At 48.5% G+C, this 22,248-nt stretch overlaps 1 long non-coding RNA gene across 2 annotated transcripts; it reads right to left on the reverse strand.

The window, feature by feature from the left end:
- Positions 1–230: 230 nt before the first annotated feature.
- On the reverse strand, positions 231–11,333 carry LOC306652272. 2 transcript variants are annotated; one of them, XR_013761346.1, is made up of 4 exons: positions 10,710–11,333; positions 9,078–9,271; positions 2,605–2,798; positions 231–351 (listed from the first exon to the last, which is right to left on the reverse strand). It is a non-coding gene; the product is annotated as an uncharacterized lncRNA (long non-coding RNA). The 2 variants fall into 2 exon arrangements; XR_013761347.1 differs by having other exon boundaries at positions 9,078–9,280.
- Between the last annotated feature and the right edge of the window lie 10,915 nt (positions 11,334–22,248).

A 22,248-nucleotide genomic window follows, 5' to 3' on the forward strand; every position in this document is an offset into this window, starting at 1 on the left:
TTTCCCTCTTTAACTTCTCTAACAAAATTATGTCCTCCCAGCACAGAAAACATTTTCCTCTTTAGCATGGTGATCAAACATGACAGCATGTCTTCCATCCACTAGGGCCCCTGGCATTGCTGAGCACAGGGTGGCAATGCAGTACATACCTGACACTTGAGCTCTAGGTGGCCTTCCCACGGCAGGAATCTCCACCTCCCCAAAATGCAGGGGTCCTACGTTGCACCACCTCTTTTTCCCCTGCCTCTTGACAGACTTCAGGTAACTCTTGACTCCAGGATCTCAAGCCCTGCCTGGAGCTGTCCTTCAATCCATCACCTAGTCTTCCAGAAGCGCTGCTACCTGTGGGAACTATCGATGAGCACTGGATAAAGGATGGCACAGATTTGTCCCTCAGTGTACACCCCTGGCACCAAGCGAGCTCCCCCTGGGGGCCACTGTGCCGCATGCCATATTCAGCCACCAGGTAGGCACTGTGACACAGCCCCAAATGGCAGCTCTCAAGCTGGGAAGTGCCGCCACGCCAACCACCCTGGTTCTCCTTCATGCCCTGGCCCTTTCTGGTCACACCTTTTCACCCCACACACACACTCACTCACTCTCCACTTACTTTTTACCCTTCTAATTTCTGTCTCCTTTATTCTGCACTCTCTTTTCCAAAAGGCAACAAAAGACACTCCAGTTTCTAGGAGGGCCTGTCCCACCCCATGAACTCCTCCTCTTCCTGGTGCTCCTGGTCCTGTCTACGACTGCCCCACTTCTCTGCCCCTTTCTCCTAGCCTTCATACCCGAACCAGTGTCCCATTAGTGCCCCCGTTCCTCCCCACCCCCAGCATTCATAGCTGTAATCTAAGAGCTGCCCGTTTTAAATCCAAACCTGAGTGCTTTCTGAGCATACCAAGTTGCCCTGCTGGTGCCAAGGCTGCCTACCTCTCACGTGTTTTCTTGACTTGGGTCTTCCGCCTGGCAGGGGCATCAAAAGCTGGCACGGAGGTCCAGCATGAGAAGCAGGGTCTTGGGCGCACCGGCACAGTGCTCGGGCCAGGAAACCAGCCAGAGATTAAGGACACATGCTTCGGTTGGCCGCCTCAGGAGGGGCTCCAGGAGGCCAGGCCACGGGGCCATCAGGTGGCAAGCGGTGGTGAAGAGGGTGCACTGTGGGCTCCCCAGAGATCGGCGCCTCAAGGGTCCCGCACGCTGAACGGAACACCCGTCTGCTTTTCATGCATGCGCTCTGGACAGTGACGGCAGCCAGTTGGAACCAAGGGTAGTGCTCCTAAAAAATTTGCAGTGCTAAAGGCTGGCCGCGCTCCCAACAGGCAGGGCTGAATTGGTGTGCCAGTGTCCACAGCCTCTTCTCTGGCTATGCCTCGCCATGAATGCTCACTGATGCTGGTGGAATCAGTGAAGGCGGTCCTTGACACGCCTCCTTGCCTGGTGATATCCCAACTTCCCCATGGGCACTGCCAATGGGGACACAGAGGCTGTGAGCCACCCAACAAAGAGTGTCACCTTATTTATATACAAGACGCTCACGCTTGCGCACATGCACAGGTTACACAGTTTTATATTGGAAATTACTATATATGTATACACACACACACACACACACACACACACAAGAAACAGAGAAACCTTGGAGAAATACCAAAATCCCTGCATTCTCTTCACTTCCAACCAGCACGTAAGAAGAATTGCACAAGTACATGGGCATGCATATCAGGAACAAATGCAACACACACATAGACAGAAAGATAAGCAGAATCTACTGCTCTACTTTTCAACCTCCAAGGCACTAACTTAAAAACAAGCAGAAATCAGCCCTGTTCTATGGAGGCTGTTCCAGAAGAAGATTCCAGGAGTGAGATCCACTACAATTCAGCAACCACTGCCAAGCTAGAATTGACTGCATGCATATGTAAAGTACACACCATCTGAGTACTTTCACCTGCTTTATTGAACACCAGCATTTATTTCTTAGATGCCTAATGTGCAAATCAAGCATGAGACTCCTACAGGTGGTTGGCTCAGTTGCTGTCATAAACACCCTATGAAATCCAGCATGGGCCCTACCCAGAACTCACAAGCAAGCAAGGGTAGGCACACACAAGTACAAGTACAGGTACACACATACAAACACACACAGACACACACACACACCACACACACACACACAAGCAGAGTCTATCAGCTCAGCCAGACCTCATATTTAATACTTTGGATCTCTCAACGCAAGGAGGGAAATCAAAGGGAAAGTCAGTTGGGCAGGCTGGCCTGGGCTCTTTCCTGGCCATCTCTCCCCTTAACATCCCATTACAGGTACTTGCATGGTACAAACGGATTTCCCAAAGACAGTCCCTGAGCTCCAATGACCTCTGCACCTGATCACCTTCTCGAGATTTCTGCCCCAGCAGAAGCCCACGTTCATGGAACAACCACTTTGGTTCCTGCCACAATTCCCTCTTTAAATTCTCTAACAATATTTTGTCCTCCCAGCACAGAAAATATTTTCCTCTTTAGCATGGTGATCAAATATGACAGCATGTCATCCATCCACTAGGGCCCCAGGCATTGCTGAGCACAGGGTGGCAATGCAGTACATACCTGACACTTGAGCTCCAGGTGGCCTTCCCATGGCAGGAATCTCCACCTCCCTGAAACGCTGGGGTTCTATGCTGCACCACCTCTTTTTCCCCTGCCTCTTGACAGACTTCAGGTAACTGTTGATTCCACGATCTCAAGTCCCTGCCTGGAGCTGTCCTTCAATCCATCACCTAGTCTTCTAGAAGCGCTGCTACCTGTGGGAACTAATGATGAGCACTGGATAAAGGATGGCACAGGTTTGTCCCTCAGTGTACACCCCTGGCACCAAGAGAGCTCCACCTGGGGGCCACTGTGTGGCGTGCCATATTCAGCCTCTAGGTAGGGGCTGTGACAAAGCCCCAAATGGCAGCTCTCAAGCTGGGAAGGTTCGCCACGCCAAAAATCCTGTTTCCCCTTCATGCCTTGTCCCTTTCTGATCACACCTTCCCACCCCACACACACACTTACACATTATCCACTTAGTTTTACACCCTTCTAATTTCTGTCTCCTTTATTTTCTACTCTCTTTTCCAAAAGGCAACAAAAGACATTCCAGTTTCTAGTAGGGCCAGTCCCACACCAAGAATTCCTCCTCTGCCTGGTTCTCGTGGTCCTGGCTACGTCTGTCCCACTCCTCTAGCCCTTTCTCCTAGCTTCATACCCAAAACAGTGCCCCCTGAGTGCAGCCATGCTTCCAGGACCCAGCATTCACAACTGTAATCCTAGAGCTGCCCCTTTGAAACCCAAACCTGACTGCTTTCTGAGCATACCCAGTTGCCCTCCTAGTGCCTTGGCTGCCTACCTCTCACGTGTTTTCTTGACTTGAGTCTTCTTCCTTTCAGGGGTGTCAAATGCCAGCTCGGGAGTCCAGCATGAGGAGCGGGGGAAGTTTGGAGCCCAGGCACATTGCTGGAGCCAGGAAACCCAGCACAGGTTAAGGACACTTGCTTCGGATGGCCGCCTCAGGTGTGGGAGGAGGCACTCCAGGAGGCCAGGCCATGTGGATATCAGGCGGCATGCGTTGGCGAAGAGGGTGTACTGGTCAATTCCCGGAGCCAGGCGTCTCAAGGGTCCTGCACGCCAAAAAGAACGCCTGTCTGCTTTTCGTGTATGTGCTCTGGAGAGCGACGGAGTCTGCGTGGAACCAAGAGTAGCGCTCCTGGACAACTTCACAGTGCTGAAGGCTGGCCGTGCTCCACCACGCAGGTCTGCATTGGTGGGCCAGAGTCCACAGCCTCTTCTCTGGCTTTGCCTCGCCACGAAGGCTCACTGATGATGGTGGATTCAGTGTAAGCAGTCCTTGACACGCCTCCTTGCCTGGTGATATCCCAACTTCCCCCATGGGCACTGTCCACCAGGGATGCAGAGGCTGTGAACCACCCAACAAAGAGTGTCACCTTATTTATACACAAGACGCATATGCGTGCGCACACGCACAGGTTACACAGTTTTATATATGAAACTTTTTATATGTGTACATATGTATACACAGACAAAAACACACACACACACACAAGAAACAGAGAAACCTTGGAGAAATACCAAAACCGCTGCATTCTCTTCACTTCCAACCAGCATGTAAGAAGAGTTGCACAAGTACATGGGCATGCATATGGAACAAATGCAAAACACACATGGACAGGAAGATAAGCAGAATATACTGCTCTACTTTTCAACCTCCAAGGCTCTAAGTTAAAAACAAGCAGAAATCAGCCCTGTTCTAAGGAGGCTGTGCCAGAAGAGGATTCCAGGAAAGGTATCCACTACAATTCAGCAACCACTGCCACGATAGAATTGACTGTATGGATGTGTAAAGTACACACCATCTGAGTACATTCACCTGCTTTATTCCAACACCAGCATTTATTTCTTGGATACCTAATGTGCAATTCAAGCATGAGGCTCCTTCAGGTGGTTGGCTCGGTTGCTGTCATAAACACCTCATGAAATCCAACATGGGCCCTACCCAGAACTCACATGCAAGGAAGGGTGGGCACACACAGGTAGAGGTACACATATACACACACACAGACACACACACACACACACACACACACACACACACACACACACAGAGTCTATCAGCACAGCCAGTCCTCATGTTTAACACTTTGATCTCTCAAAGCAAGGAAGAAATTCAAAGGGAAAATCTGTTGGGTAGGCTGACCTGGGCTCTCTTCTGGCCATCTCTCCCCTTAACATCCCATTACAGGCACTTGCGTGGTACAAAGGAATTTCCCAAATACAGTCCCTGAGCTGCAACGACCTCTGCAACTGAACACATTCTGGAGATTTCTGCCCCAGCAGAAGCCCACTTTCATGGAACAACCACTTTGGTTACTGTCACAATTCCCTCTTTAACTTCTCTAACAAAATTATATCCTCCCAGCACAGAAAACATTTTCTTCTTTAGCATGGTGATCAAACATGACAGCATGTCATCCATCCACTAGGGCCCCAGGTATTGCTGAGCACAGGGTGGCAATGCAGTACATACCTGACACTTGAGCTCTAGGTGGCCTTCCCACGGCAGGAATCTCCACCGCCCCCAAAATGCTGGGGTTGTATGCTCCACCACCTCTTTTTCCCCTGCCTCTTGACAGACTTCAGGTAACTGTTGATTCCACGATCTCAAGTCCCTGCCTGGAGCTGTCCTTCAATCCATCACCTTGTCTTCTAGAAGCGCTGCTACCTGTGGGAACTATCAATGAGCACTGGATAAAGGATGGCACAGATTTTTCCGTCAGTGTACACCCCTGGCACCAAGAGAGCTCCAACTTGGGGCCACTGTGCTGCGTGCCATATTCAGCCTCTAGGTAAGGGCTGTGATACAGCTCCAAATGGCAGCTCTCAAGCTGGGAAAGGCCGCCACGCCAACAACCCTGGTTCTCCTTCATGCCTTATCCCTTTCGGGTCACACACAAAGAGTGTCATCATATTTATATACAAGACGCATACGCGTGCGCACATGCACAGGTTACACAGTTTTATACATGAAACTTACTGGTGTATGTATATATGTATACATGCACACACACACACACACACACACACACACACACACACAACACAATCAAGAAAGAGAGAAACCTTGGAGAAATACCAAAAACCCTGAATTCTCTTCACTTCCAACCAGCATGTAAGAAGAGTTGCCCAAGTACATGGGCATGCATATCGAGAACAAATGCAACACACACCTAGACAGGAAGATAAGCAGAATCTACAAGTCCACGTTTCAACCTCCATGTCTATAACTTAAAAAGAAGGAGAAATCAGCCCTGATCTAAGGAGGCTGTGTCAGAAGAGGACTCCAGGAAAAAGGTCCATTACAATTCAGCAACCACTGCCAAGCTAGAATTGACTTCATGGATGTGTAATGTACACACCATCTGAGTACTTTCTCCTGCTTCATTCCAACACCAGCATTTATTTCTTGGATACCTAATGTGCAATTCAAGCATGAGGCTCCTACAGGTAGTTGGCTCAGATGCTGTCATAAAAACCATATGAAATCCCACATGGGCCCCACCCAGAACTCACATGCAAGCAAGGGTGGGCACACACAGGAACAGGTACACACATAAACTCACACACACACACACACACACACACACACAATCATGAACAGAGTCTGTCAACTCAGCCAGACCTCTGTTTAGTACCTTGAATCTCTCAACACAGGAGAGAAATCAAAGGGAAAGTCGGTTTTGTAGGCTGACCTGGGCTCTTTCCAGTCCATCTCTCCCCTTAATATCCCATTACAGGCACTTGTGTGGTACAAAGGAATTTCCCAAACACAGTCCCTGAGCTCCAATGTCCTCGGCTCCTGATCACCTTCTTGAGTTTTCTACCCCAGCAGAAGCCCACGTTCCTGGAACAACAACTTGGTTCCAGCCACAATTCCCTCTTTAACTTCTCTAACAAAATTATGTCCTCCCAGCACAGAAAACATTTTCCTCTTTAGCATGGTGATCAAACATTACAGCATGTCATTCATGCACTAGGGCCCCTGGCATTGCTGAGCACACAGTGGCAATGCAGTATATACCTGACAGTTGAGTTCCAGGTGGCCTTTCCATGGCAGGACTCCCCACCTTCCAAAAATCCTGGGGTCGTATGCTCCAACAACTCTTTTTCCCCTGCCTCTTGACAGACTTCAGATACCTGTTGTCTCCAAGATCTCAAGTCCCTGCCCGGAGCTGTCCATCACCTAGTCTTCCAGAAGTGCTGCTATCTATACGAACTAATGATGATCACTGGATAAAGGATGGCACAGATTTGTCCCTCAGCGTACACCTTTGGCACCAAGAGAGCTCCACCTGGGGGCCACTGCGCCACTTGCCATATTCAGCCTCTAGGTAGGGGCTGTGATAAAGCCCCAAATGGCAGCTCTCAAGGTAGGAAGGGCCGTCGTGTCACTAACCCTGGTTCTCCTTCATGCCCTGGTCACACCTTCCCACCCCACACACACACTCACGCACTCTCCACTTACTTTTTCACCCTCCTAATTTCTGTCTCCTTTATTTTGTTCTCTTTTCCAAAAGGCAAAAAAAGACACTCCAGTTTCTAGGAGGTCTGTCCCACCCCAAGAACTCCTCCTCTGCCTGGTGCTCCTGGTCCTGGCTACAGCTGCCTCACTCCTCTGCCCCTTTCATCTAGCCTTCATACCCGAAACAGTGACCCCTGAGTGCCACCGTGTCTCCCACCCCCCAAGCATTCATAGCTGTAATCCAAGAGCTGCCCATTTGAAACACAAACCTGACTGTTTTCTGAGCATACCCAGTTGCCTGCTGGTGCCTTGGCTACCTACCACTCACGTGTTTCCTTGAGTTGGGTCTTCTGCCTGGCAGGGCGTCGAACGCCAGCAGGGGGTCCAGCATGAAAATCGGGGAGGCTTGGGCGCCTAGGCATGGTGCTGGTGCCAGGAAACCCGCCAGAGTTTAAATACACACACTTCAGTTGGCCGCCTCAGGTGCGGGATTAGGCGTTCCAGGAGGCCAGGCCAGGTGGCCATCAGGCGGCATGCGGTAGTGAAGAATGTACACTGGAGGCTCCCCGGAGACCGGTGAATTAAGGGTCATGCACGCTGAACAGAATGCCCATCTGCTTCTCGTGATTGCGCTCTGGAGAGTGACGGCAGCCAGGTGGAACCAAGGCTAGTGCTCCTGGAAAACTTCGCAGTGCTGAAGGCTGGCTGCGCTCCACCACGCAGGGCTGAATTGCTGGGCCAGAGTCCACAGCCTCTTCTCTGGCTTTGCCTCCCCGCAAAGGCTCACTGATGCTGGTGGATTCAGTGAAGGCAGTCCTTGAGACACCTCATTGCCTGTTGACATCTCAACTTCCCCCATGGGCACTGCCCACCGGGGATGCAGAGGCTGTGAGCCACCCAACAAAGAGTGTCACCTTATTTATATACAAGACGCACACGCATGTGCACATGCACAGGTTACACAGTATATATATATATCTATGTACACACACACACACACACACACACACACACACACACACTCAGCAAACAGAGAAACACTGGAGAAATACCAAAACCCCTGCATTCTCTTCACTTCCAACCAGCATGTATGAAGAGTTGCACAAGTACATGGGCATGCATATCAAGAACAAATGCAACACACACCTAGACAGGAAGATAAGCAGAATATACTGCTCTACTTTTCAACCTCCAAGACTCTAAGTTAAAAACAAGCAGAAATCAGCCCTGTTCTAAGGAGGTTGTGCCAGAAGAGGATTCCAGGAGTGAGATCCACTACAATTCAGCAACCACTGCCAAGCTAGAATTGACTGCATGGATGTGTAAAGTACACACCATCTGAGTACTTTCACCCGCTTTATTGAACACCAACATTTATTTCTTAGATGCCTAATGTGCAAATCAAGCATGAGGCTCCTACAGGTGGTTGGCTCAGTTGCTGTCATAAACACCCTATGAAATCCAACATGGGCCCCAGCCAGCACTCACATGAATTCATGGATGGGCTCACACAGGTACAGGTACACACACACACAAACACAAACAACACACACACACACACACACACACACACACACACACAGAGTCTATCAGCTCAGCCAGACCTCATGTTTAATACCTTGGATCTCTCATCACAATGAGAGAAATCAGAGGTCAAATCAGTTGGGTAGGGTGACCTGGGCTCTCTCGTGGCCATCTCTCCCCTTCACATCCCATTATCGGCACTTGCATTGTACACAAGAATTTCCCAAACACAGCCTGGGAGCTGCAACATCCTCTGCACCTGATCATCCTCTGAAGTTTTCTGTCCCAACCCAAGCCCAAGTTCATGGAATAACCACTTTGGTTCTAGCCACAATTCCCTCTTTTAACCTCTCTAACAAAATACGTCCTGCAGGCACAGAAACCTTTTCCTCTTTAGCATGGAGATCAAACATGACAGCATGTCATCCATCCACTAGGGCCCCAGGCTATGCTGAAGATAGGGTGGCAATGCAGTACACACCTGACACTTGAGGTCCAGGTGGCCTTCCCATGTCAGGACTCTCCACCTCCCCAAAATGCTGGGGTCATCTGCTTCACCACCTCTTTTTCCCCTGCCTCCTGACAGACTTCAAGTACCTTTTGTCTCCAGGATCTCAAGTCCCTGCCTGGAGCTGTCCTTCAATCCATCATCTAGTCATCCAGAAGTGCTGCTACCTGTGGGAACTAAAGATGAACACTGGATAAAGGATGGCACAGACTTGTCCCTCAGTGTACACCCCTGGCACCAAGAGATCTCCACCTGGGGGCCACTGTGCCACATGCCATATTCAGCCTCTAGGTAGGGGCTGTGACACAGCCCCAAATGGCAGTTCTTAAGCTGGGAAAGGCTGTCTTGCCAACAACCCTGGTTCTCCTTCATGCCCTGGCCCTTTCTGGTCACACCTTCGCACCCCACACACACACTCACGCACTCTCCACTTACTTTTTCACCCTCCTAATTTCTGTCTCCTTTATTTTGTACTCTCTTTTCCAAAAGGCAACAAAAGACCCCCCAAGTTCTAGAAGGGCCTGTCCCACCCCAAGATCTCCTCCTGTGCCTGGAGCTCCTGGTCCTAGCTACTCCTGCCCCACACCTCTGCCCCTTTCTCCTAGCCTTTCTACCTGAACCAGTGCCCCCTGAGTGCCCCCGTGCCTCCCCGCCCCCAGCATTCATAGCTGTAATCCAAGAGCTGCCCCTTTGAAACCCAAACCTGACTGCTTTCTGAGCATACCCAGTTGCCCTGCTGGTGCCTTGGCTGCCTACCTCTCATGTGTTTTCTTGACTTTTGTCTTCTGCCTCTCAGGGTCGTCGAAAGCCAGCACGAGGGTCCAGCATGAGGACCGTGGGAGCATGGGCACCCAGGCATGTTGCTGGAGCCAGGAATCCCGCCAGAGGTTAAGGTCACATGCTTCAGTTGGCTGCCTCAGGTGTGGGAGGATGCACACCAGGAGGCCAGGCCACGTGGCCATCAGGCAACATGCAGTGGCAAAGAGGGTGCAAGAGATGCTTCCTGGAGCCCGGTGCCTCAAGGGTCCTGCGCGCTGAACAGAACGCTCATCTGCTTTTCGTGCATGGGCTCTGGAGAGCGAAGGCAGCCAGGTGGAGAGCCACGAGTAGTGCTCCTGGACAACTTCACAATGCTGAAGGCTGGCTGTGCTCCACCACGCAGGGCTGAAGTGATGGGCAAGAGTCCACAACTTCTTCTCTGGTTTTGCCTCACTGCAAAGTCTCACTGATCACAAGGAGAGAAATCAAAGGGAAAGTCAGTTGGGTAGAGTGACCTGGCCTCTCTCCTGGCCATCTGTCTCCTTACCATCCAGTTACAGGTACTTGCATGGTACAAAGGCATTTCCCAAACACTGTCTGGGAGCTGCAAATTCCTCTGCACCTTATCAACTTCTGGAGTTTTCTGCCCCAGTCCAAACCCAAGTTCATCTTACAACCACTCTGGTTCCAGTCACAATTCCCTCTTTTAACTTCTCTGACAAATATATGTTCTCCCAGCACAGAAAACATTTTCCTCTTTAGCACGTTGATCAACCAAGACAGCATCTCATCCATCCACTAGTTCCCCTGTGTTTCCTGAGCACTGGGTGGCAATGCAGTACATACCTGACAGTTGAGCTCCAGGTGGCCTTCCCATGGCAGGACTCTCCACCTCCCCAAAATGCTGGGGTCGTCTGCTTCACCACCTCTTTGTCCCCTGCCTCTTGACAGACTTCAATTGCCTGTTGTCTCCAGGATCTCAAGTCCCTGCCTGGAGCTGTCCTTCAATTCATCACCTAGTCTTCCAGAAGCACTGCTACCTGTGGGAATTAACAATGAGCACTGGATAAAGGACGGCACAGTCTTGTCCCTCAGTGTACACCCCTGGCACCAAGAGAGCTTCACCTGGGGGCCACTGTGCCACATGCCTTATTCAGCCTCTAGGTAGGGGCTATGACACAGCCCCAAATGGCAGCTCTTAGGCTTGGAAGTGCGGCCTCACCAACAACCCTGGTTCTTCTTCATGCCGTGGCCAATTCTGGTCACACCTTCCCACCCCCCACACACATTCACTCACTCTCCACTTACTTTTTCTCCCTTCTAATTTCTGTCTCCTTTATTTTGTACTCTCTTTTCCAAAAGGCAACAAAAGACACTCCAGGATCTAGGAAAGCCTGTCCCACCCCAAGGACTTCTCCTCTGCCTGGTGTTCCTTGTCCTGGCTACGGCTGCCCCACTCCTCTGGCCCTTTCTCCTAGCCTTCATACCCGAACTAGTGCCCCCTGAGTGCCTCTGTGCCTCCCTGCCCCCAGCATTCATAGCTGTAATCCAAGAGCTGCCCCTTTGAACCCAAACCTGACTGCTTTCTGAGCATATCCAGTTGCCCTGCTGGTGCCTTGGCTGCCTTCCTCTCACGTGTTTTCTTGACTTGTTTCTTCTGCCAGATAGGGGTGTTGAAAGCCAGCACCTGGATCAAGCACGAGGTGCGGGGGGGGGGGGGTTGGGCGACCAGGTCTGCTCCTGGATCCGGGAAATCTGCCAGCGGCTAAGGACGCGAGCTTCTGGCGGCCGACTCACGTGCAGGAGGAGGCTTCCATGAGGCCAGGCCAGGTGGCCTCTGGGCGGCATGCCGTGGTGAAGAGGGCGGACTGAACGCTTCCTGGAGCCTGGCGCTTCCTGCATCCTGCGCACACTGAAGACAATGCCCTTCTGCTTTTCACGCATGCGCCCTGTAGAGCGATGGCAGCCTGGTGGAGCCAAGAGTGGCGCTCCTCCACAACTTCCCCGCACTGCTGGCTGGCTGAGCTCCTCAGTGCAGAGCTGAGGAGTCCACAGCCTTTTATCTCGCTTTTCCTTGTGGGGAAGACTCCCTCATCCTGGCCGTTTGTGTGAAGGTGGTCATTTTGGTGTCTCCCTGCTGGGTTATTTCCCACCTTCCACCAATGATCATTGCCTGTGGTGGTTTTGGCGGGTGTGTTCCACCCAACAAAGATTGTCAACATATTTATATACGTATACACTCATACACACAGACATGCAATGTACATACATATATGTTGTTTTGTATCCCATATATAGTATATTATTACTATATATATATATGAGAAAAAGAAAAATCTGAGAGTCTTATATTGCTCTACATGGTAACAAGAAGGCATAAGAAAACAATGAGATTTATACCTAACTTGAATACATTTATTCATGTATATAGCCATTTAAGTATAAATATAATGAGCCCAATGTGAAACAAATTAGAAAAGAGAAGGTTTACTATCCACAACTGAGTCATATATAATTGTGATATTCATAAGTCAGTAATGTAACCAATTAAAGATTCAAAAGAATTGATGAAACAAAATTTTAAAAACTGAAAAAGTATGAAAAGTTCAATTTATCATGAAATATTATTCAAAGTTAAACACCTAAATCTATGTGAAATGAGCAGTTTGGATAAAAATAACCCAGTTAGAAAAAGATAACTCATTTTGAAAACTGGGAAAGATTAGGAGAAGCAAAAATTCCAGTAAGAAATAGGGGAAACATTCCTGGGAAGATTTGAAAAATGAAGAATGCACCGTCTTTGATAATGTTGTCATAAGGATTTTCAGTACCAAATAAAACCACAATACAATTTATGAGGCAAATGTAATCATTTCCCATACTCCTACAGAGAAAAGTTACCACCCACAAAAGTTTAAATTTTTAAAAATTCTTGCAATTTTATCACTTTTGATACTTATTTTAATTTTATCCTTTTTTTTTTCCATTCCTAGTATTATACATTTATGTTGCATAGCTGGAGAATGTGTAGCTATTTTATATCCTCTCTCTTATAAATTGAGTATTAAAACTGTCCATTTTTATATTAGAGTTTCAAAATTTTTTCTTACTTTACAAATTATAAATGCTGGGGCTCTAACTGTGGCTCATTAGTAAACCACTTGCAAAGCATATGTAAGGCATGTGGTTCGATCCTCAGCACTACATAAAAAAAAAATTAATCAAATAATGGTATTGTGTCTATCTGCAATAAAAAATTAAATTATAAATATTGATTGGAAATAACTCAGATAATGCATTCTATTATGAAGAAACTAAAAACTTTTATGTAGTTCTTCCACCCAGAACAGTAGATACATAAATACTTTTGGATTGGGTTCTTCTTTTTTAAAATTTTAAAGTTAGCATACCATTTATCTAACAAAAGTCACAATGTGCACAATTCACAGAAGTTTTCTGGACTCATGATGTAAAGTCATCACCATCATCAATTTAGAACATTTTCATTCACAATAAGATGAACCCCCATACCCTTTGGTAGTCATTCCCCATTACCCACTATTGTCAAAGTGTGAGGCAAGCCCTATCTAATTTCTCTATCTTGAACATTTTAAAAAATGTGTTCTAATTAGTTATACATGACAGTAGAATGCACTCCAACTGTACATGGTGCAGAGTCACAACTGTAGCATAATCATACATTTGTGCAGGGTAATAATATCCATCTCATTCCACTGTCCTTCCCATCCCTACTCCCCCTCTCCTCCTCTCACACCCATATGCACAATCCATAGTTCCTTCATTATTCCCTACTCCCCATTATGGATAAGCATCTGCTTATCAGTGAAAATATTCCACCTTTGGTTTCTTACATTTGGCTTATTTCACTTAGCATGATATTCCCCAGCCTCACCTGTTTACCTGCAAATATTATAAATTCGTTCTTCTTTATTATACTGGAAAATAAAAAAAAGAATCATAATATGTGATCCCTTGTGACCAGTTTCTTATATTTAGCCTGTTTTTTGGTTTCATTCATGTTATAGCATGAATCAGTACTTCATTTCTTTTTAGAACTGAATAATACTCCATCTTGTGCATATGCTATATTTGTCTATCCATTTATCAGCTGATGGATATTTGGATTCTTTCAACTTTTTGATGATTACAAATACGTTTGAAGATATTTGTATACACATTTTTGCATGTACACATCTTTATCAGTTCTCTTGGACATATAGGCAAACGTGGGATTTCTGGGTCAGGAGAGCTGGGTCAGTTACTACACCATTTTACATTCCTAACAGCAAAATGTGAGCACTTAATTTCTCCACAATTTTTGGCAATAATTATTCTTTTTCTTTCCTTTTTTTTTTTTTTTTTTTTTTTTTTTTTTGCGGTGCTGGGGATTGAATCCAGGGCCTTGTGCTTACGAGGCAAGCACTCTACCAACTGAGCTATCTCCCCAGCCCTATTTTTCATGTTTTAGTACAGCAATTCTAAAGGAAGGCATGTCATCTAGTGAAGTAGTATCTTTCTGTAGTTACAATTTGCATTTCCCTAATGATTAGTGAGCATCTTTCATATGCTTTTTGATCATTTGTATCTCTCCTTTTAGAAATGTCTATTAAAATTCTTTGACCACGTTTTAGTAGTTTATGTTTATTGAATTGAAAGGGTACTTTATATATTCTGGATAACAGACACTTACCAGATATATGATTAGAAATTTTTTCTCTTTTTCTGTGTGTTGTCTTTTCACTATCTGAATAGAGTCCTTTGGTGCCCACCCCCCGCAAAAACAAAAAAAATGGTACGCTTTTGATGAATTCCAAGTTTCTTTCTTTTTATCACATGTATTTTAAATGTCATATCTAAGAAACTTAAAGAAAATGTGGTAAAAATGAGAAAAATTGATGAGTCTTAGTAGAGGATAAACATATTCTTACAGTTTTTCTATAAATCTGCTCCTTGTACAGTCTAATATTTGGGAATGGTATTGATGTCTCCATCATGGGATTTGAAGGAGCTCAGTTAGATCACTTGGAGTAGTTTTCTAGGTAGTTCAAGGCTGACTGAAGACTTGCTGCCACTGTCCAGTTGGGTGACCCACGGGCAGGTTACTCACCCTCCCTCATCCCTACTTTCTTCATCTGCAATTGTGGACAGCACTGACTGCCTGGTATGGTGGGGGCTGAGGGTCAAGGGGTGAAGATGGGATAAGATGCCATGGCAGCTGAGACTGGGACAGGCACTCTGAGCCAAGAGATAATGGATGTGTTATGCAAGTAGATGTCTGGGAAGGTCCCTCAACATCCAGATGTCCTGAGTACAAGGGGGGCTACCATGTATGAAGTTACTTTCTGTCACTCTGGGGTCCCCACCCAGAACCTTACTCTGAGAGATACCTGGCCTGCTGCATGAGCTGACCAAGGCAGGTATCCTTGTCCATGGGCACCAGCTGTCCTTCCTGATGTCCTGATTCTCACCCCCATAGCCAAGGTGGTGTGAAGAGCTGGGTGGGCACTGTTAAGTGATTTGATAAACTTTCTCTGGATTTTCCCTCTCTCTCCCTAGCTACCCCACCTGGACGTGCTGGCTGATGTCTGTGATTGCATCTGGAATCTTTAATTACTGGAATCCCGCTGTCTCTTGTCAACTTCCCACCCTCCGTGTACCTCCTGCTGATGGAAGACAGGAAGGGAAAGATGGATGGTCTCAGTGACGTGGCCCCGGCACCACCCAGCATATGTGCTCGGCACCCACACGCACTCACACACCACTTACACCCCACCCCATCTCCCCCTTGTCTCCTTAATCCTCTCCTCTCTGCTTGGTCATCTTTCTCTGTCATTGTGCCTCTGGATGCCTCTGACCCTCTTCCTCTCTTGTTCTTTTACATTTAATATCTCTGTCCAACTGTTCCCAATATTTTTCTGCCTTTTTCACTTTAAAGGCAGTTTTCCCCCAATTTTTTCACTTGTTCAAGACAGCTTTCTCTCCATAGCACATCATGATTTGGGGATGACTCACCAGAGTGCAGATATGAAGCTGAGATACATGGGAAGGTATGTGCCCTTCCTAAAGTTCTCCAGACATCAGTGTCATCCTCTCTACAATAGGCATATCTCTAGGACCATGGAAGTTTATTGGAAGAGACACAGGCATAGTCCAGCTCTCCATAAAACCTCTGGCGTATACACTTGTGTCTACAAACCACACCCCTGCCTTTCTCGTCTCAACGTCTTTGACCCTGTTTTTTACATGGGCTTCTGGCTGCTGTTATTCTCAGCACAAGAAATGCACCCAACTCCAGGACTTTGCTTTATCTATCTTTCTGTAAGGTGTGGGATTCACTTTGTGACTTGCTCTTGAAGGACAAAATGTAGCAGAAAAGGGCCATGTATTACCTCTAAGAGGAAGCAGGCTGCCATGCCTTAAGGATGCCCAACCAGCCTTCCAGAGGTCAAACCAAGGTCTCCTGCCAACAGACAGCATGCATTTGTGAGCCAGCAGGTGTATTTGTGAGCCCCCTAGGAGGCAGACCCATTAGTCCCACAACATTGGTTGCCATTGTGACTGCCACCTCACAGGAGATCCTCAGCCAGAGCAACACTGTTGGATTCTCAGCCCCCATGAATGGTGTTACCATGTTTTAAATGCTCCACTGAGAGCCATTAGGATGTCTTAGATAAATGGCTGGTTCAAGTGTTAGAAAAAGGAAAATCCAAGATGAAGGCTAGAGGGTCCATAGTGTGCCCAGAGGAAGCCAGCCGAGGACCAGGTCCTAAAGAGGGGCCTGTAGGCAGAAAAGCAAAAGGATGTAAGACCTGAGAAGGGTGTCTGCTACTCTGTGACAGGGGCACCCACGCGGGTCCCATTCCACCGTCATGTTGGTCTGGGACATTTTTGTTGGAAGTGTTGGTGTGGACCCTCCTTTCACCTGACTCAATGTTATGGTGGGGGTGCGCTAGAGCTCACTCAGGAAGTCCCTGTCCTCCTGCTTCCCAGCTACAGGTGAGGAAGGATCCTTGCCTACCCAATCCAACCTCATGTGTGATGGGGAAACCAGGCAAGAGAGGGTCAGGGATCTGCTCAAGGCCAAAAAGTTCAGGAGTCAGGGCTCCTGGTCTGGGTGACTCTATTGACACCTTAATTCTTCTGGGGTGGAAAAGCTTAAACAGAGTTTCAAGAACACCACAGAGCATTCCCTTCTGTTCATAACAACACATCTGGAACTAAAAAGAACTGTGGATTCTTAGTGACAGCTACCCCTGCTAGTAACCTCACACCACAAACCACCAGCCAGCAGCCTCCCGGAGGGGGTCTCTAGTAGGCAAGCACTGCCTCTACCCCAGAAATTGAAAGCTTTGCGATCACTTTCCTCCATTTCTGCAAAGATCCTGTGGGGCCTCTGTTGAGCCCACTCCCAAACCCACATCCACTCTCCTGCATGTGAAACCTACACTTCTACCTTCTGACTAAGCAGCCTCCAGCCTAAGGACTGCTTCTTGAAGACTCTCAGACTTCACACACCCCATGATGGGTACAGCCCTGTCCAGGCCATGGGGTTGGCCTCAGGTGCCCTGTGCCTGGCAAGTTGTGGAGTTATTGGAGTCCCCATGCAGGAGGCTTTCCTAGGAACACAGGGGAAAACAGTGAGGAGATAGAGAAGGGACACAAATTCCAGGCACAGTTTGTATTTCCTGGATCGAACCACTCCTAAAGTCCAGCTATTTGATATCAAACAGGTTGGTGGCTTTGTTTTCCTCTTATACTGTTTAGGAAGAGGGTTTCTGTCACCTGCCTTTATAGTCAGTTCTTATGGTTGGTATTCATTTCAGGACTATTTTGTTAAAGAAGGAAATTGTTTAGTTGTCCCTGTTTTTAATCTCTCAGAGTCTTGAGAGTAAGTCACTGTGGTGGGGAAGCTGCATTGGTCATACCCCCACCCTTTGGCCAGTAACAAGCTAACATCTTTTGTCAACTTTTCAGATTGGCTTTGGGCAGCTGGTGTGCTCGCTGGACTGAAGGCAAAGGGACATTCCAAAGGACTTCTTCATGAGTTTCTTCCCAAACTTCCTAACCAGGGCCCAAGCCACCCATGAGCATCGGTCTACTGTAAGCCAGGCCTGAGTGTCCCTGGGGACTTCAGCTGTGCTCCCTGTGCTGGGCTGCCCAGGCCTATCTCAGAGCTGGCCCTGACCCTAGGGCCCTGAGCATCCCTGAGCTTATGAGAGCTCCCTGGGGAAGACTCTAGACATGCAGGTTGGGAAGCAGCAGACCAAGGACAGCATGAAATTAGGCATGAGATTTACTGTAAGCAACTGGAGACCTTAAGAAAGAAAATAAACAGCTCAAAATCAAGTGGAAAAAAAATAAACCTTCACAAAACTGTACACAGCCAGGGTAAACAAACTTCAAAGGCCTGTTTGCAACTTCTTTGGAGTGGTTGGACCATGCTCAGCATGGCCTACATCTGCCATGGGACCCTGTCCTCACTCTGTTCTGGCTTAGGAATGGCCTACAGCCAGGAGCATTGACTTTGGTGCATGGCAGCTGCTGGGCTTCAGGAGAAGTTCCTTGCCTGGAGGGAGAAACCACCATGTCCTCTGTCACACAGGAAGTCACATTCACAATTGTGTCACCCTTCGCACCCTCTCCAACCAACCATCCACACACCACATCACCACCCATCCAACCACAAGTCTCCCGATGCTGCCTGTGCACATGCATATGAGCAAGCACACACTGCAATTGGAGGGAGTAGGCAGGTCTGCCCAGCCCTCCAGTCTGCTTCTCTCCAGCTGAAGAGCATTTGTCCTTGGACTCTGTTATCTGTCTGGGATCCCAGTTATCTGACTGATCTGCCCAAAGTAATCGCAGATCAGTCAGACACAGCATCAAAGGCTTCCCTCCAGAGCTGACTGTGGGCTCCAGAGAGAAAGGCCGCTGGCGATCAACTGCTCCTGAGGTTTTAAAGCTACATTTGCAGAACTGTGCTTCTCTAAAGTGGGGTCCTGGGGTAGTGGTGGGGGGCAGGCGTTGCTGTCCTTTTGGGAGGAAGGGGCCTCCCCTCCCATCACAGCTGCACTCATCAGTCACCCTGTTGTATTCACTTTACACTGTGAGTTTTAAAACATGTTTTGAAAAACAAATCAGGTTTTCACTACAAGAAGAGTCTAAAAGTACTAGCCCAACACTGACCTACCAGAAAAAAAGAACTGAGACACAGGTTGAGTAGGCTCCATGACTTGTGGGCAGCTGAGCTAGGAAGGGGACCCAGGCGTCCTGCTGCAGCATCAAAGCCACCAAGTGCAAGCTTTCATGTGACTCACTGCCCTGCTGGGCTTCTCTGGACAGGCCAAATGGTGCCTGAGCAGGGCAACACTTGCACCTGTCCAAATGCCCGTAAGGAAAGTTCTTTGCCTATAGCACCCTGGTGGTGTCCAAACTCTGGTATCATAAGGCTCTCAGGCACACTCTGGGTTTAACAGGAGGCCCCCTTTCTGCCGATTCAGACTGCCTATACTCCATTTGGAAAACATTCCTCCCAGTGTTTAAGGTTCTTTGAGAATGCTAATTGAAATTGGAAGCTGCAATCTTTCCCCTTCCAGATGAGGAAACTGAGACCCAGATACCTTTACAGGGCTGAATGTGGGCAAGCAATAAGCCAGCATGGGTACCCTGTCCCCTCCCAGCTGTTCAGGCAGGGAGGGGAATTAGTAGACAGCTCCTTGTTATTCCAAGGAAGAGTCAGAGAGCCCCAGGGCCTGGAGCAGGTGGAGTAAACCTGAGCTCCTGACTCCTGGGCCAGGACCCCCTACACATATACACACTCTGGGGCAGACAGAGTGGCCCATGCAGAGAGGAGGCCCCCAAAGGTGGTGACTGTGCTAGGTCTGGCTCTTCCTTGGAATGAGGTCTGGCTCTCAGCTGTGTGGAACCACATCACAGCTTTGGGAGGACAGACATCAGGTCTCAGGCTCCACAGGGGACCCAACTGCCTCCTTTTGTTCTCAGGCAGCCCCCGTCAGAGTCGCAGGGCAAGTGCTGGGAGGGCATCTGACAGCAGGAGCTTCAGGCCTTGTCCCACTTCCAGTGAATTCTTCTACCCTCCCAATCACCACCCAAGCCCCCAGCACCCTCCCTGGGGGCTAGTGGAGCAGAGGGTGAAGGGGAGGTTGGGAGGGCTACCTGCCAGGAAGAAGACTTATCCCTCTTTCCTTCCCTCCATCCTGACCCACATGCATCAGGACCAGGAGGCCTGAGGCTAGGGATCTCAAAGGCCACGGGTCTCCTAGTCTTAGTTCACACTGGACAATTTCCCTCTTGTTTTTACCTCTATGACGTGCCCATCCCAAGGTCACCCTAAACCGGGTGACAATGGACACCAATGATTGAAGAGGACATTACTCAAGGCCCAAACTGCTGCACAATGCCCTGAGGCAGATGCCGTTATTACCTGCTTGGCAGAGGAGAAACTGAGGCATGGAAGAGCTCCATGTGTGGTCAGATGTTCAGAGCTATGAGGAAGCTAACCAGGCCAACTATCTCTAAGTCCAAATCCTGTGCTCTTGGAGATGTGAGCTCCTCCTCTGCAAAGCCAGGCTGCTGCAGCCCCACTCCAGACTCCCAGAACCCACTGGCTATGCTGCTCCAGGCCCTGGCCAGGTCCCTCCCAGCTCGTAGTCAAGAGTGGGTATAAGCTTTCCTCTAGCAGACTGGACACTGCAGGGTCCCTGCCTGGGCCAGCCCAGCCTCCCCAGGATGGCAGGTAAGGTCCTGTCCCAAGCAGGGTCCCCATAGGCACTGACCACCCTAAAACCCTGACTTGGAAGCTACTTCCTCTTTGCCTCCCAGCTGGTCCCAGGACCTGCCCCATTGACACAGAGCTCAGAGCTCCAGAGGCAGGTGCTTGCTCTCAGACATGGAGACAGTTCTGTAGCCACCATCTAATAGCTGCTTCTGTTCCTTCCAACCCCACCTGACCTATCCCTGCTTTCTGTAGCCCCAGGGGTGGCTTGTGTCATGACCAGCCTGCAAGGATGTGATGGAAAGCCTGGAGCCTCTGCCCCAAGTCCACACTTCTCCAGGCCACATTACCCCTCGTCCCCAATGCCACCACCCAGAGGCCCATGTGCCCTCCTCCCACCTTGGCTGATGGGAAGGACAGCTCCATGTCACCAGCATCTCTTCCACCATGAAATTAGAAGGCTCAACACTGCCCATCCCACAAAAAGAAGTCATGGTTTGTTCCTGATGAATGCTGTACTGGAGGAAAGTCACCATCTCCTCGTAGCAGGTCAAACTGCAGTGTGAGCTAGGAAGGGACACGTGGTTGTATGCTGCCATTTCCCCAGGGCCACATCTCATCCCAGTCAGCCCCTGCAACCTTGGTTTCAGCTGCTACACCTCACACTGGGACACCCCTTGAGCTGAGAGTGGCAACCTGTGGTGCTCACACTGGGCCATGCCCCACATAGGAGTACAACTCAGTCTGCCTGGCACAGCCAGGGTCTCTGGGGAAGCGTCTGCCCAGAAGCAGTCCTGGGCCCACCTTTACCTGCTGCATGTCCTGGATCAAGGGACTAAACAGCACTCAGCATTGCGCACAACCCCAGGGAGGGCTGCACCCTGCGTGCCAGTCATGGCTGAGAAGAGAACAGGGGTCGAGGGGGCTATCACATCCAAATCAAGTCCCCTTTGTTATCTCAGGTAGGCCTGGGGAGTGGGGTAGCACTTAAAAAAATGAGCCAAGTGAGGCCCTTAATTAGGGTTCTAGGGTCACACTTGCCCAAAGCGAGGACAAATGAAATAAGTGGGTTAAAAGAAAATTCTAGTTTGGCATGGTGATGCACACCTGTAATCCCAGTGACTCAGGAGACTGAGGCAGATTTGTGAGTTCAAGGTCAGTCTTAGGAACAGCAAGGTGCTAAGCAACTCAGTGAGACCCTACCTCTAAAGAAAGTATAAAATAGGGCTGGGAATGTAGCTCAGTTGTTAAGCATCCCTGGATTCAATCCTTGATTATCATAAGAAAAAAAAAAGAAAAGAAAAGAAAAGAAAAGAAAAGAAAGAAAGAAAGAAAGAAAGAAAGAAAGAAAGAAAGAAAGAAAGAAAGAAAGAAAGAAAATTCTAAAGAGATGGAAGTTTTTGTTTTGTTTTTTAAACTTCACTGATTTTATGTTTTCAAAATAATAAACCATATGTCTCTTATTTTTTTCACTCTATCACTGACGTCTGCCTTCATGGCCTGAGCTCCATGCTATCAAAATCCTTCCTACTTTCTGACTCCCTCCCCCTGAAGTCTGGCTCCACTGCAACACCCTCCCAGAAAAGTCCTAGAAGAGAGGCTGGAGAAAGAGGAACAAGGACCCTGGAG

Source organism: Sciurus vulgaris (genome assembly GCF_902686455.1).
Source record: "Sciurus vulgaris genome assembly, contig: HiC_scaffold_170_arrow_ctg1, whole genome shotgun sequence".
NCBI classification, from domain to species: Eukaryota; Metazoa; Chordata; class Mammalia; order Rodentia; family Sciuridae; genus Sciurus; species Sciurus vulgaris.